General features: G+C 38.6%; 1 long non-coding RNA gene across 2 annotated transcripts in view; it reads left to right on the forward strand.

Moving 5' to 3' along the window:
- LOC122811172 overlaps positions 1–15,189 on the forward strand; it is a 1,417,861-nt gene that overhangs the window by 487,458 nt on the left and 915,214 nt on the right. Inside the window, exon 4 of one of the 2 annotated variants that reach the window (XR_006366220.1) lies at positions 5,674–5,763. The exons of the other annotated variant lie outside the window; for it this stretch is intronic. This is a non-coding gene — a long non-coding RNA (uncharacterized LOC122811172). The remainder of the gene's footprint in view (positions 1–5,673; positions 5,764–15,189) is intronic. 2 annotated transcript variants of the gene reach the window in all.

Here is a 15,189-nt window from a genome sequence, read left to right on the forward strand (position 1 = left end):
TACAAAATCGCCATAGTTGTCCACACCATGTTTAGTGAGGTAAAATGTCAGTAGGAGATTCCCTTATCTGGTATAGCTCCCTAACGTAAATGTGCAATAGTTACTGACCTTAGGGTTAGGGTGCGGTTTAAGGCAAGTGCATATATAGTAATACATTCATATTTATTTTCTTTGGATGGGCATTACGTAGTGGGCGGTGGAGTTGGCCAACTATGGCAATTCGATATTTTGAATTTGCGCTTAAGGACGTTCAGTGTTCTTGCGGTTCGCTGTGTATGTGCCGGCCTTTCGGGATTCGCGTAAGTGAGGTTTTGGCATTCTAATATAGACCCTGACTGGATATATTATAAGTGATGTATAGTGTTTGCAACTACAGTTGCCTCAACAGAGTTTATGATGCATAAATGTTTGCAACTATAATTGTGTTAATGTGTTTTGTTTTTGATTTATACAAATGAAAAATTGCATCTGTCATGCATGATAATTTAATAAAGATATTTTTTTGTTTAAAATAAAGATCATCACAGACCTAAAGACCTTGAGCTACCAGGAGAGGCTAAAGCAATGTCCCTTAATACTTCAATTAATACCAGAAACAAGGACCTAAATCTTAACAAACAAGTAAACACAACACAGCCGTGTCTATATTACATAATCGAACTTTTAAAAGTTCGAATGTCATATGATTGACACCATATGATCAAACTTTTAAAAGTTCAAAAATGTAAAAAAAAATAACTAAACCAAACAAAAAAACTTACCTGAACGGTTTAAGCAGGGAGGCAAGCCCCCTGCACCCCCTACACCCCCCGCTCTTTAAATATACCAACTCCGAGATCGCACTGCAGTGCAGAAAATGGAAATCTTCCCATTCCACACTGTACGGAGATCTCCATTGAAACGTTCAAGCTTTTAAATGTTCGATCATATGGTGTCGACCATATGATGTTCAAACATTTAAAGGTCCAACAACGTAATATAGACCCACACAGCCAAGTTTATCACACTGCACCTCCCAGACTCTGGAACACACCTTCCCTCCAGGTTAAACTGAGTGATTCACTAGTTTACTTAGGTTCATAGGTTGGTACTAGGCTGTCAGCCCTAGGGCCTATACAAGCCTAGCCATAACAATTCCCTGGCTATTTCTTCCCACATTATTTACTTTCCTGGACCCCTGTCTAGCAGGGCGACTGACATGATCCCTGGGGTGAATTTCCTTTCTCCCATCCAATCGTCAAGGTTCCTCTTGAAGAGGTCCAAAGAGGCACTCTGCTTGACATGTATGGGCAATCTATTCCAGAGTCTGGGGAGTCTCTGGGTCAGGAGCCTATCCCTCCAGCATGTTTTGTTTATTGTGATGACAAGGTTTAGATCCCTGGAGCGTGTAGCTCTGAGGGATTGGGATTTCTTTAAGTGTAGCATGTCCAACAGCTCTGGGTTTGACATGGCCTTGTATGTTAAGCAGAGATCACCTCTGAGTAGACGATATGTGACAGAGTATAGCTGGAGTTTTTAAGGCGGTCAGCGTGGGGCATCTGCTTTAGGCCTGTGATTCTTTTAGTGAGGTATTTCTGAGGCCTTTCCAGTTGTTGCAGATGTCTTGAGAGGTACATACCAAATGGGGCGTTGTATTCTATAATGGGTCTAATGAGGGATGAGTACAGTGGGACAATGACCTCCTTTTTTCTGGATGAAAAGCCCTTCGTGATGAGGTGTGCCACATAGAAGGATTTCCTGACTGTTGTGATGATGTGGTTATCGAAGGTGAGACCACTGTCCACCTGTGTCCCTAAGTCTCTTATCACACTTTCTGTGTTTAGTGTACTGCCACTTATATGGTAATTCATGGATACATGTTTTTTCCCAAAGGAGATAACAATACATTTCTTGGCATTGAGCTTGAGCCCATGGCTCTGGCACCAAGCATCTGTTTCTGTAAGGCCCTTTTGTAGAGTATCCACATCATTTGGGGATTCAATAATGGCTCCCAGTTTGCAGTCACCTGCAGACTTTGTTAGCCAGAGTCCCTTAGTGTTGACCTGTACTTCAGAGAAGTAGATGCCAAACAAGAGTGGCCCCAGGACTGAACCCTGAGGTACTCCACTTGTCACTTGTCTGGAGCTGGATTTGGAGTCGGCTACTTTTACAGTGTGGGTTCTATCAGTAAGCCATTTAGCAACCCATTGGGTGACATAGGGATTAATGCCCAACTTAGTAAGTTTATCTATGATTCCAGAGTGGGGGTGGTGTCAAAGGCCTTGGCAAGGTCTAGATAGGCTGTGTGGACCACCTTACCCTTATCCATGGCTCTGGAGACTGATTCAAAGAAGTCAATCAGGTTCAGGAGACAAGATCGGCCCTTCACAAACCCAAACTGGGTGGGGTCCAGTGTTTGAAGGTTGCCAATGTCTTTGTTTATAAGTTCCATGATAATACGCTCCATGGCCTTGCAGATAAGGCTTGTCAGACTGATGGGGCGGTAGTTTCCGGGATCCAAGGTGGCTCCCCCCTTGTGGATTGGGATAACTGTAGCTCTGCGCCACTCAGTGGGCACGAAACCTGAGGTGAGGCTATGATTAAGCATGACACTTAGGTGAGGTGCCAGTACATATTGTAGTTCATGTAGTACACAGCCCGGGATGTCATCTGGTCCCATGGATGCTGTATTCTTGGCTTTAGAGAGTGCGTTTTGTACCTGTGTGGCCGTTATTACTGGAATTTGGCAATCTTCCAGTATTGAGATGGGCCATTTAGGGGGTGAGAGGGGGGTGAAGTTGGCACTGAATCGATCTGCCAGGATATTTAATGCCATTCTGTTTTAGCTCAGAGCAGATCTGAGCATTGCCATTTAGATTCTTGACATAGTTATAGAATGCTTTGTGGTTGTCTTTGGAATCTTTGGCAATTTTATTTTCGTAACTAGCTTTGGAGGATTTTATGAGGCATCTCAGTTTCTTACTGAGGCTAGTAAGGGAGTTTTTTGCATCCTGGGATTTTCCTCTTTTTTGCAAAAGTTTCTTCCTTTTGTTGTAAAGTTTGTTTATGGCAGGGGACCACCAGATTGGCTTCCTTTTTTTGGATGAAAGCATTTTGGTTCTATTTGGGATGGCATGAATCATGCATGAGTGGATGTGCTCGTACAGTGCCTTAGTGTAGGATTCAGCAGTTGAACTTTCAGTTCCCGTCTGCATAGGTGTCATGAAGTTTGTCACTTCTGACTTGAGTAGCATGAAGTTGGCTTTGGAGAAGTTTTTTATGGTGGTTTCTTTACTGGGGGTGGGGGTGGGATGTGGATGTTAAGGGTGATTAGCTTATGGTCAGATCTGACTAACGAGGGGGTGACCATAGGTATGGAGCATTGATTTCCCATGTTGGTAATGACCAGGTCTAGGATATTGGAGCCCCTGGTGGGACTATGGATTAGTTGATCCAGGGCGTTGGAATTTATGAATTCCAAGAACCGTTGCGCAAAGGTGTTGGGACATGAGTAGTTTTCCCAGTTAATAGCAGGGTAGTTAAAATCACCCAGTATTAGGGTGTTTGGTTCTATCTTAATATTTTCCAGTATGTTTAGAAAGGTGTAGTGAGAATCTTGGGGTATGGTGGGGGATCTGTAGCAATCTACAATTTGGATTGCAGTCTTACCTAGTGTTAGTTGCACTTGGAGAATTTCAGACACATTGTGTTGGCCAACTAGCCTGGTGGTGTGAATATCCTTGGTGAATATTGACACTCCTCCACCGTTAGTGTTTCTGTCCTGGTTTGGTGGCCGAAAAGTGTGGTAAGAGTTGTAGCCTGGTATTGCAGGGGTGCTCTCTGGAGCCTTGAACCAGGTCTCAGTTACTGCACAGATATCGATGTTCTCCATTTTTAGGAGTGCCTCGAGAGAGTGCATTTTGAGGTTTAGACTTCTAGCATTGAGTAGCATTACCTTCAGATTTTGCATTGTACCTGTTACGGTGGTGGTTTTGTCCTTTGAAGTTTGCCTAAAAAAGGCACTATAGGGGTGGCAAGAGCCTTAGCCAGTAACCTGAATCCCAGGGGCGACAGGTGCAGACCATCTCTGGCAAAGCATCGTGGTCTGTCAATCATGTCATCCCAGGCAGACAGATACTGGATCCCCTTTGAATGACACCATAAGCTTAGCCAATTGTTGAAGTCAATCATTTTATCCTTATATTGTGGTATAATTCTGGGTGAAGGCAGGATGTTACTCAGGGCTAGGGTCATACCTGCCTGGGCCGCATGATCCGAGAGCTCTTCCATGTCTCTTTTCATGTAGTCCAAGGAGGTACGTCTCAAGTCATTCACTCCAACATGGACAGTGACAGAGTCATATTTGTACTTGTTGTGGAGTGACTTGAGTGCATGCGTTATGTGGCGGATCCTGGCACCCGACAGGCAGCTGACTGTAATTTTCTCCTTATTCAACCTGGTGAGAGGGACATCAGTGTGCCAGACTATAGAGTCACCTATGACTAAAGTGTTAGGTACATTGTCTTGCCTTAGGGGCTGTTGCTGGGTGGCACACTGGTGTTGTGAACTATGTGACACGTTGGTTGTGATTGGTGTTTGTTTGCGTTTCAGCTTCAGAGGTCTTTGTTGCTTGGGCAGGTTACAGTTAAGGGCCTCTGCATATGTGGATTTAGTGTTGCTATATGTGGGTGTTGGTGGTGCGGGTTTAGAAGGGCTATGTGTTGCTTGAGGTGTAGTGTGGGTGTTAACCTTCTCCTCTTGACTGTTTAGCGCAATCTTGGGTGGAGAGCTTTGCTTCCATTTTGGCTATGTAAGTGCATCTCTCACAGGTTGTAGTGTTGGGTGGTAGGAGGAGAGGGTTGTCTGTGTACATGAGGCAATTGCTGCATTGCCCCAGTATGCCCAGATTCACCAGGTGGACAGGAGAAATCACCGGAAGCTGACCCTTGGACATGCCTGGTTTGGGGCTCTTTTTTTCCTTTGTAAAGTATAGGAGCTGTTTCCTTAGCAAGGTACTTTGCAATTATAGGCTGTTTAGTGCCTACTATTAATTTCTCCTTGTTAACAAGGAGAGTTCAGTGTTTGTATGAGTTTAAGGCTTCCTAGTGCTTTCCAGCAGGTATTAGAGAAAGTGCTAGTCACAGGGATGCTTAAAGGTAAGATTGAAAAGAATGCACTCTGCAGTGTGCACTAGAGAAGTTAGATGTGAAAGTAGGTAACTTGAGTTTTACCTGTTTAAAAAGTTAAGGTTTAGTGGAGAGTTACTATTCTTAAAACAGCAAGATGGATTGAAAGGGGTGGTCACTTTTGTATTTTGGTACTATGAAATACTGTAGGATGGCCAATAAATTTAAATAATTGAAGGGGTGGGATTTCAAAAATGATGATTTTGTGATTACTCGCATAAGCCAGTGAAAGTAGAGAGAAATGAGATATATGGTCAGATTAACATAAGAGGCGGGCAACTAGAAAGACAGTGGTATTTAACAAGACAAATTAAATGAGTGGGAGGGTGGGAAAAATTCTGCCTGACTCAGAACAGAGAGAGCTGTGGTCACATTTGAAGTTTTAATATGCTGTTAAAACAGAATGCAAGCAAAACACAAGGTAAAGAAAACAAACTACAGTATTCAAAATATAGAAAGGCAATACAGTAATACAAAAAATAAAAGCAAACTAACCTTTCCTTCACAGCAAAGTACTTCCAACAGAAACTGGATGGGTCTCCACAAATTTATGCCAGGACTGTCTGGCCCTCATTGAGAAAGGTGATATGACCTGAAGGTGGGTACTGACAGGGTGTGTGAATGGACCTAAGACTAAGTTGCCTTGAAATGTCTATGAATCTATGAATTTTTAGTCACTTTTTACATTTTACATAAAGTGTCTTATGTTTGTTTCTCAGTCATGTGATAGTGTGCAGCAAACCTCTCAGACATCCCTATTTTGGAGGAACATACCCATATCCAGGTCTGATATACTCCCTCGCATGATGTACCTATTTTTTGGAAGTATATCACAATTTTCTGGCTTGATTTATCCCTTCACAAAATGTTTTAAATCCCCCTCATCATATATGATTTTTGAAGCTGTCATTCACACAGAAAACCATACTGTATGACTAATATACAATATAATTTAAAGGAAGAGGACACACATCTTACATCTCCCCTTTTTTCAGAATCAAAAATAAATTACTTTGTGTGGGAGAATTTTCTAATGCACTTCATTAAAGTGTCCAGATTTTATATTGTCTGTTTGATAATGTGCTTATATGTTCCTATCATTTTCCATCTTTCTGTCACTGTTTTTAATCATGTGATTCTGACTACTATCCCACATTTGTAATGGAATTAGAAAGAGTTGTATGCTATTTGTTATTCAGATTTTATGCTACTTAGATATCCAGGTTTTTGACTAGATATACTCATTTTTCAAGGACTTCTGTACCTATTTTCAGAGTCTGCAGATGAAGTATGCATGTCTGTTTTTCATTTTAAATCAACATATGTTGACATTCATTACATCTGTCATACAGACTGGTGCACCTGCAATGTACATAATGAATGCAATATAGTAATGGGAACAATATTATTTGTATATTAAAGTTGTATCTGTAATTTGCTTGGTAGGAGAGAGGAAGATGGAGGGAGAACTCAGTGGAGGGTTGATGAAAGAAGGAAGAAAGGAAAATGTGAAAGGTTATGCAAGATTTGATATTTAATGTTGCATAATCAATTTGTTTTTCTTAGAATAGGTTGATCGCAGTAGGACGGCAATTCAAAAGAAGTATTACAGTAATAAGTAATGGAGAGGGGATAGATTTCATAATACGCCAATAAGGAATCATTTTTCTTCAAGCTTTAAGTAAACAGTTAGAACATATGTATGATAAAGACAGGTTTTTAGTAGAGCAAATCTTTTTATATAGTTTATTTTTGTTAATGTTTGGTTTATTTTTAATAGGTATGCATAATTTATTCCTTTATATTGCATTGTTCCAGTCTTTTTCATTCTGTGCACATGCATGTCATAGTAGATGGCTTGTTAGTTAGCTAATTAGTTAATCTTGGGCTAGGTATGTTAGTCAGGAGGGGGTCTGTGTCATTTGATTGAATACTGATTTGACTGAATCACAAGTGGTCAAACACAACTGAAAACACATTTGACTGAATCACCATTAAATATAACTACTAAATATTAAAAAAAAAACACTATCTACCAATACAGTGTGTATTGGATTGTGGGACATGGAGCTAAATATGTGAAAAAAAATTACATATTTTATCAAATAACGTAAAAAAGCTATACAGACTTTTGTGTGTGTGCATGTTGGGGAATGGGGTCGGTAATTTAGATGTAATTTAGGTAAAAAAAAAGGTTCCAGTACTAAAAGACTATCATCTTCTGCTAAGGCTGTGAAGAACTGCATCTAAAATATTTAACCCTTTCCCTCCAATGTAACTCTTTTGAGTCTGTGCTCTAACTTCCAGTAGGTTTGACCTGAATCTTTTAAAAAATTAACTTATCTTCTCAGAGTTCCAACAAATGTTTATATCTTATTTTTAATGACTGCACACTGTAGGCTTATTGCTTTAGAATGTGAATGCTTATCTATGCTTATTGTCATAAAATATATGGATTTTCTTACTGTCATGTGCTCTTATATCCAGTTGTTAGTATTTCTACTCTTAATGTATTTATGTTGGAGCTTTTCTCCCAAAGCCTCCACTGATAAGGTTCAACCTGCTGCCAGGCTGGACCCTCCCAGTAAACAATACGAAATAAATAAATAGTTACTAGAAAACTGTTAGCAGCAGACAATTCAGGGCAAAGTAGTGTTCCATTCACTTTCTTCTAGTTCTTAATATCAATTTTATAAGCCACATTAAAACACAGCAAATATTAATTTTGTAATGTTGTTTAAAGAGCTATGATATCTCAGTAACCTTTCAAACACACATACTAGCAGTAGCATTTTCGTAATACTATATAATATATATATATATAATATATAATATAATATAATATGAAAATTATTACAATACAAACAAATGGTATACAAATAATATTCAATATCGCGTTGTTTGCCATCATGTACACTTTAAGTTGAAATCTTCTAATACTTTGCATGTAGCATGGTTTTGGAGTTGTTAATCCAAATACCTACAGGTATCAGTAGGATGTAGCTGCAAAAATACCTGTAGGCATCACTAGGCTGTAATGAGTTAAATAATTCTGCAGAACGGGCACCTTGTTTTTCACTTGCTACTCATTTCTTGAAACTTAAACATATATCTACAGAATTTATACTTCCAGTGATTTGACTACAAAGATTGATTCTGTTAACATGATTTTGTGTTATTTGTCTGATTTCAGTGTTCTTTCTTTCAGAATGACTAATTGCCACATATTAATTAGAATTAGTAGAATTCTCTCACGTGGTAAAATTTAAATATCTGAAGGAACTGTTTAATTAGGACATAGGAGATAATTTCCTAATAAATGATAATGGGAAAACACATGACATTATACTGTGGATGCTCTTAAGTCATACTATTTGGTAGAATTTTTGGTTGGTGTTAAGAAAAGGAATGGGACAATGATTCCAGTGACATTCAAGATTATTTAAAAGCTGTCAAATTAAAAGTATAGAAAGGAGAAACTATCATTTTGGACTTAGTTTAGGCATTGAATACATTATTAACTGTATTTGAATCACAAAATAGCAATAGCTTTAGAAAAGGTGAAACTACACCTGTATGCAGTTAATTCCACAGGGCTTGTATATGCTAGCAACTGAGTCTAGAATTCTAGCTATATCAAATCAAATACAAGTTATGAAAATTTCAAGAAGTAGTAAAATGTTACCAGTGTAGAGGACAGCTTGAGCAGCATTCAGAAAGTATGGAAAATATTTATAATGGGTAGTGGTATAATTAGGATTTTTCAAATTATACTCCTAAGGTTTCTCCCTCCCTTACTGATGCCCCTCATTTGCAGACATTTATGCTGCCCCACCCCCAAATGATTTACTACCTTCAAGCCAGTGCATGGTTACTCAATACATAATTAGTCAACCCGCGGTTGTATTCTTATCCACAACACAATGCTGTAGTGCAGCCTCCTGTTTGGGGTGTTATATCACAGCTCTTTTCAAGTATGAGATGCAATGCAGGAGACGTACCACATCACAGTAATTAGACTTACTAAGGTGTACATGTGCCATGTCGCAGTAATCAGTCTTACTAAGGTGTACATCTACCACGTCACAGTAATCAGTCTTACTAAGGTGTACATGTGCCACGTCACAGTAATCAGCCTTACTATGGTGTACATGTGCCACGTCACAGTAATCAGTCGTACTAAGGTGTACATGTACCACGTCACAGTAATCAGTCTTACTAAGGTGTATATTTATCATGTCACAGTAATCAGTCTTACTAAGGTGTACTCACATCAAACTTCACACATACAGCACAGGACACTTGTCCTTCCTCTTTGACTGGTATGGGCAGCTGTTTGGTACTCTGGTCTTGGTTCGCTTAACTGTGTTAATAACCTAAACCTTTTGCAGTAAACAGCACATGGCCAATCTATATCCAAGCATACAATAAGTACACTACAAAGTGCAGGTTTTATTTATTCACCCACTCAGACCTAGTGGACATACCTATCAACTGTCCCTGACTTTGCCTCATACTTTTGACCTGTGTTTAGTGTTACATTCAGTCAGTAATGCCAGCCAATAGAGCTTCATACTTCTTATTTTTCAGGAAATAGATATTGATGCAAAATCTGTTGATATATTACCTTTTTAAGTGAATTACGGTAACATTTACAAATCATCCTTGATTTTGGACCTTTGTTCCCCCATTATTTTTATCTTTGCTCAGAATTAGGTTCATAGGTTCATAGGTTCATACTAGGCTATCTGCCCGAGGGCATTTACAAGCCTAGCCCATAGTTTTGTGGCTTACGCCACCCCTTTAGTATGGGGAACTATACCCATTATTTTGCTGTGCCTCTGTCAAGCAGTGACACTGAGGTAATCCCTGGGGTATATCTGCGATCTCCCATCCATTGGTCAAGATTTCTCTTGAACAAGGCCAGCGAGGTGCTCTGCCTCACATATACCGGGATTTTATTCCACAGCATAGGGAGTCTTTGGGTGATGAATCTATCCCTCCAGCACGTCCTATTAATAGCCGTGTCGAGGTTTAAGTCTCCCGCCCTTGTGGCTCTGACGGATCTAGATTTTTTGAGGTGCAGCATATTCATCAAATCGGGGTTTGACATCGCCTTGTATGTTAGGCAAAGGTCACCTCTGAGCAAGCGGTAAGCGACTGAATAGAGCTGGAGTTCTTTCAGTCGGGCAGCATAGGACAGATGTTTGAGACCCTTTATCCTTTTGGTGAGGAACTTTTGTGGCCTCTCCAGCTGCTGCAAGTGTCGGGTCAGATACATTCCGAATGGGGCATTGTACTCAATCATTGGTCTGATGAGTGATGAGTATAGGGAGACTATGACCTCCCTTGATCTAGATGAGAATCCCTTCATGATAAGGTGGGCAATGCAGAAGGTCTTCCTAACTACTTTAGCTACATGGGTGTCGAATGACAGACTGCTGTCAACCTGGGTCCCCAGGTCCCTGATAACTTCTTCTGTGCTCAGTGGATTGCCACCTATTTGGTAGCTAGGGGTAACCTTGTTTTTCCCGAAGGGTATGACTATGCATTTTTTGGCATTTAACTTTAGGCCATGGCTCTGGCACCAGTTATCCGTTTCTGTGAGACCCTTCTGAAGGATATCTGTGTCAGATGTGTTTTCTACTAATTCTTGAATAAAGATATTTAGAGCTATGCTAGAGGAATGTCAGCTGCTGATCAGGTATGAGGCTGGGTTGGTATCACTGTCATCAGCCTACTGCATTACATCTCTTGTTCACAAGAAATTCACCTGATGCAATAGCAATGCTGTCTTCTCTTCTCTATGATACCTGCTTTGCCTGAAACTTTATAACTGCTACCATATTCTTGTGTTCTTCATTGTCAGTGACAGTGTGCCTTAATTCTAGACTGTCCAGAAAAATTCTGAACAGTTGGCAGCCCACTGTATTAAGAGTAAATGTTTGGTGTCTGGTGAGGACCCCAAACCACCAAACGTTTACTCTGAATACAGTGGTAAGCTGTTTGGAGCTGTGGCTTTGGTTCACTTAACAAAGTTAACAATCTCAACCACTCACAACAAACAGCCTCTGGCAAGGTCAAGCATAGCCTACAGTAAGTTTTCTATAGCACACAACCTTGCCTATTCTGTAATCCACCTAGTCCGACATAGAGGAGCATCAGCTGCTGGACATATACCAGACTGGATTGTAACAAATGCTACAAACCTAGTGTGCTACACTATTTCCAATCCCCAAAGCACCAGATTAAAGTTCCTCTCAGCACAGCACACCTGCAGACATCTTTAAAGTACTGCAGTTTGGTTCACTTAATAATGCTAACAACCTAAACCATTTGCAGGAAAAATCCACTAGCAAGACAGTTTCAATCCTACAGTAAGTATTCTGCAGGAAAAGCCTCATGCACACAGTATTACCCATTCACTAAAATACAGTACACACAGCACAAGACTCAAACAGGAAGGTTAATGACTCAGTATTAACCTTAAGCCCCCATCTGTAGGGCCTCTTCCTCAGTACAGCCAGCGTCAACATGATAATCTGTCTATTTCAGTTCAAAATACAACACATGAATTGTTAAGCAACAGCAAAAAATATATGTATACATTTAACCAAGAGAGTATATTTTAAAACCTCCCAGCCAACTCTCATCCCAGTCAAATAATTTTACAACTGATGCAATGCAGGAGACATTAATAATGTAAGAGGCTTCCCATGCCAGCAAAAGAAGCGATCTACGACAAATCTGGGATCCTCCTCACCTTTTTATACCTTGAACATATATAGCACATAACTATTTGTTCACAGAGGACTTTCACAGATTATTCACTTAATTTGAGAATTTTATCATGTGTAAAGAAACCCTTATTTATTTATTTCTCTAAAGCTGATCTGATCTGATTTGTAAATAACTCCACCCCAGTAACAGTTCAATGTACATTTGTAAAGGGTGCCAGAACTACTAAATTGTAGTGCACAATGGAACACAGGGTTAAAATAGTTCAATGCCTGGCTGGCTGGTAGCAATTACAAAGTTTCAGGCAAAGCAGGTATCATAGAGAAGAGAAGGCAGAATTGTTACTGCATTAGGTGAATTTCTTTTTTTTTCTCCAATAAAAATTTTATTAATTTATACACAACTACAAACAAAATAGAATATGACAGTTGAAAGATCAGTGAAAATTAGTCGTTGTGCCAATATAACTACTAAACACTATCAAGTCTAATACTAATAACTATATACAATATCTACAAAGTGCTATTAATACACAAGAAGGTAAAACATGGGAAACAAGTATAAGACTATTTTTGTAATGTATATATAGAAGAAATGTGCAGTATTCTAATACACCATTCTGTATTACAACACAAATATTTAAAGCGCTTTCTGATCTTCAAGAATGTGGTCAAAGAGAAGTTTCCAAAATTTCTGATGGTAAGCTTGTTTATTTATATTTCTTATAATAAGTTTTTGAAAGGATATGTATTTAATAGCCATGTTTCTAAAGCCATTCCAAGTGAGCTTGGTGCGATCTAGACAATCTTTGCTTATATTGAGCTTGATTAATGAACAGATAGTAATTAGAACATGATACTTCAGTTTAGAGAGCTTGAGGTCCTTAATGTGGCTAACAGTAAGTTCCCAAGAGTCTAAGTTTAAAGTATTATCCCATGTGTGTCTGTTTGACAGGAAACCAAATTGTTTTGGGCATATAAGGGACATAACTTTTTTAAGTCTCTCAGCTAGCAGTAAAGATAACATTTTAATATCCATATTGATCAAAGAGATCGGCCTGTAGTTCTGCGGGTTAGATTTATGTAAGTTATTTTTAGGGATAAATATTGTTTTACAGTTGTTTATATAAAGATCAGTTATACCTTTAAATTTGATATAATTATATACCTTCAAAAGGATGAATGCCAGTTTTTTACTGAAAGTTTTATAAAATTCTGGTGTATACCCACCCGTACCTGGAGCCTTGCTTAATTTTAATTTATGTGTTATTTCAATTATTTCTTGCAGTGTGAGTGAAGCTGCGAGGAGCGCTGTTTGTCATTTAATTTAGGAGATGTGTGATTCTTAAAGAATCTCTCAATCTCAAGTATAGGGGTTTGTTGTGTATCCATCCCGTATGTCTTAGTGTACATTTGTTGAAATATTTCTATAATTTGTATATCTGATTTGGATATTTTGTCTTGGTAGTGCAGCACTGATTTCCTAGAAACTTCCTGTTTATTTTCTGTTATTCTCGTTAAAGTTTTAGACGGAATCTGCGCCCACTCAGAGTACTTTGCAATGGATCTAAACTCCTGAAGTGTGTAGTTGTGCTAGTGTAGCTCAAATAGTTATTTTTGAGTACTGTGGACTGATTTCTCTAAATCAGGATTTTGGTTCTGCTGAAACTTCTTTTCCAGCTCTTTAAGTGTTGCCATTAACTTAGCCTCTTTTTTCCCCATTTTTTTTTTTTTAAATAAGAGGCTTTTTGGATTAGTACTCCTCTGAGCCTCGCTTTACAAGCCGCCCATTGAATGTCATATTGGAATGTTAGTGGTCTCTAGATTATTCTCGAGCTCTGTTAATATGTCTGTAATCTCTTGAATCACTTCTGTTTTAAATAGTAAGTTATTGTTTAAAGACCAGTTACACCTATTAACCTTTCTTAATGATTTGCCTGACCAGTTTAATTTCAGAGTAATTTTTGAGTGGTCAAATAGATATCTGGGTGCAGTTGAATATTTTATTTCCCCTCTGATCAGAGAATCTGAAATAAGAAAGAAATCTAGTTTAGACCAGGAATTATAGCATTTAGAGTAATATGTGTAAATATTGTTCTTTTCAACATAGTCTCCAAATGAGATGGGATGGGATCAGTGAGGGAAAAGTCTGAGATAAGTTCCACTATAGCTACCAAAACTTGACGGTTGTGTGAGTTTAGGTTGCTGGGACGATCAAGACCTGGGTCAATGACTGCATTCCAGTCTCCTCCTTTTATGTGATAATAATCTGGAAACGTACACAATAAATTATAAATTTCTAAAATGAAATTTTTGTTGTCTTAGGCATAGGCCATAGATATTTAAAAATAAGGTAGTTTTTTCCTTAGAGGGGCTCAGGGCTGTGAAGAAGCACCATCTACCATTTGAATCAGAGTTATACTCTATGACTGATTCTTGAAAATATTTTTGTAATTATAATAGCCACTCCCCTAGTTAGAACTGTCCCCAGCTGATATAGTTGTTTTTATCCATTTCCTGTAAGCATCTCTCCTCCAGTCTTCCTTAAACATATGTGTTTCTTGTATAAAACATATAATTTGCTTCAGATTTGAATAATAAATGTAGCACCAATTTTCTCTTATTTTTATCCTGCAGTCCTCTCATGTTTCACGAATCTATTGTCCACATTCTTAGAATTTAAACTGAAACTTAAGTATTGCCATTTTTATTTTGAAGTATTCATTTAGTCTTTAGGCCCTTAGATTCTTTTTTAGAGGTAGGCTAAAAATGTCTCCTAGCTTAGTAGCACTTGACTCTTTCAAAACTAACTTTGTGCCTAACCACCTACTCTCCTTGTTTGAAAGAGCTTGGACTGTGAGGGTTACTGGTTGAGCCAATAATATATAGTGTCTTAACAAAATAGGGGGTATAACCTATGAACGTTAATTTATTTGACCCTTCTAACTCTTGAGTAATTCTCAAACTATTATGCATCCCTAAAATTACCCCAAAATTAGCCATCCTTAACCCTACTTGAGGTATCTACATTCTCCTAATAGTGAATTATGCCACAACTACATAAAGAAAAAAAAAAAAGAATATTTGTTGAACTTTCCTCATATAGATGCTTGTTAGCATGTAAGTTGTATTTACAGCATTTCCTACCTATACTACAAGAGCAATTCCTAGCCAGAATTTATAATTAAATTCAGAGCAGTGAATATAGTCGTTACTGTCATACTGTGCTAGAGGATGTATCTAGGCTATCACCCAGCAGGTCAAATTTAGGACTAATTGTTTACGGA

The sequence above is a fragment of the Protopterus annectens genome, chromosome 9.part0 (genome assembly GCF_019279795.1).
Source record: "Protopterus annectens isolate FY-2018-M chromosome 9.part0, PAN1.0, whole genome shotgun sequence".
Lineage (NCBI taxonomy): Eukaryota > Metazoa > Chordata > Ceratodontiformes > Protopteridae > Protopterus > Protopterus annectens.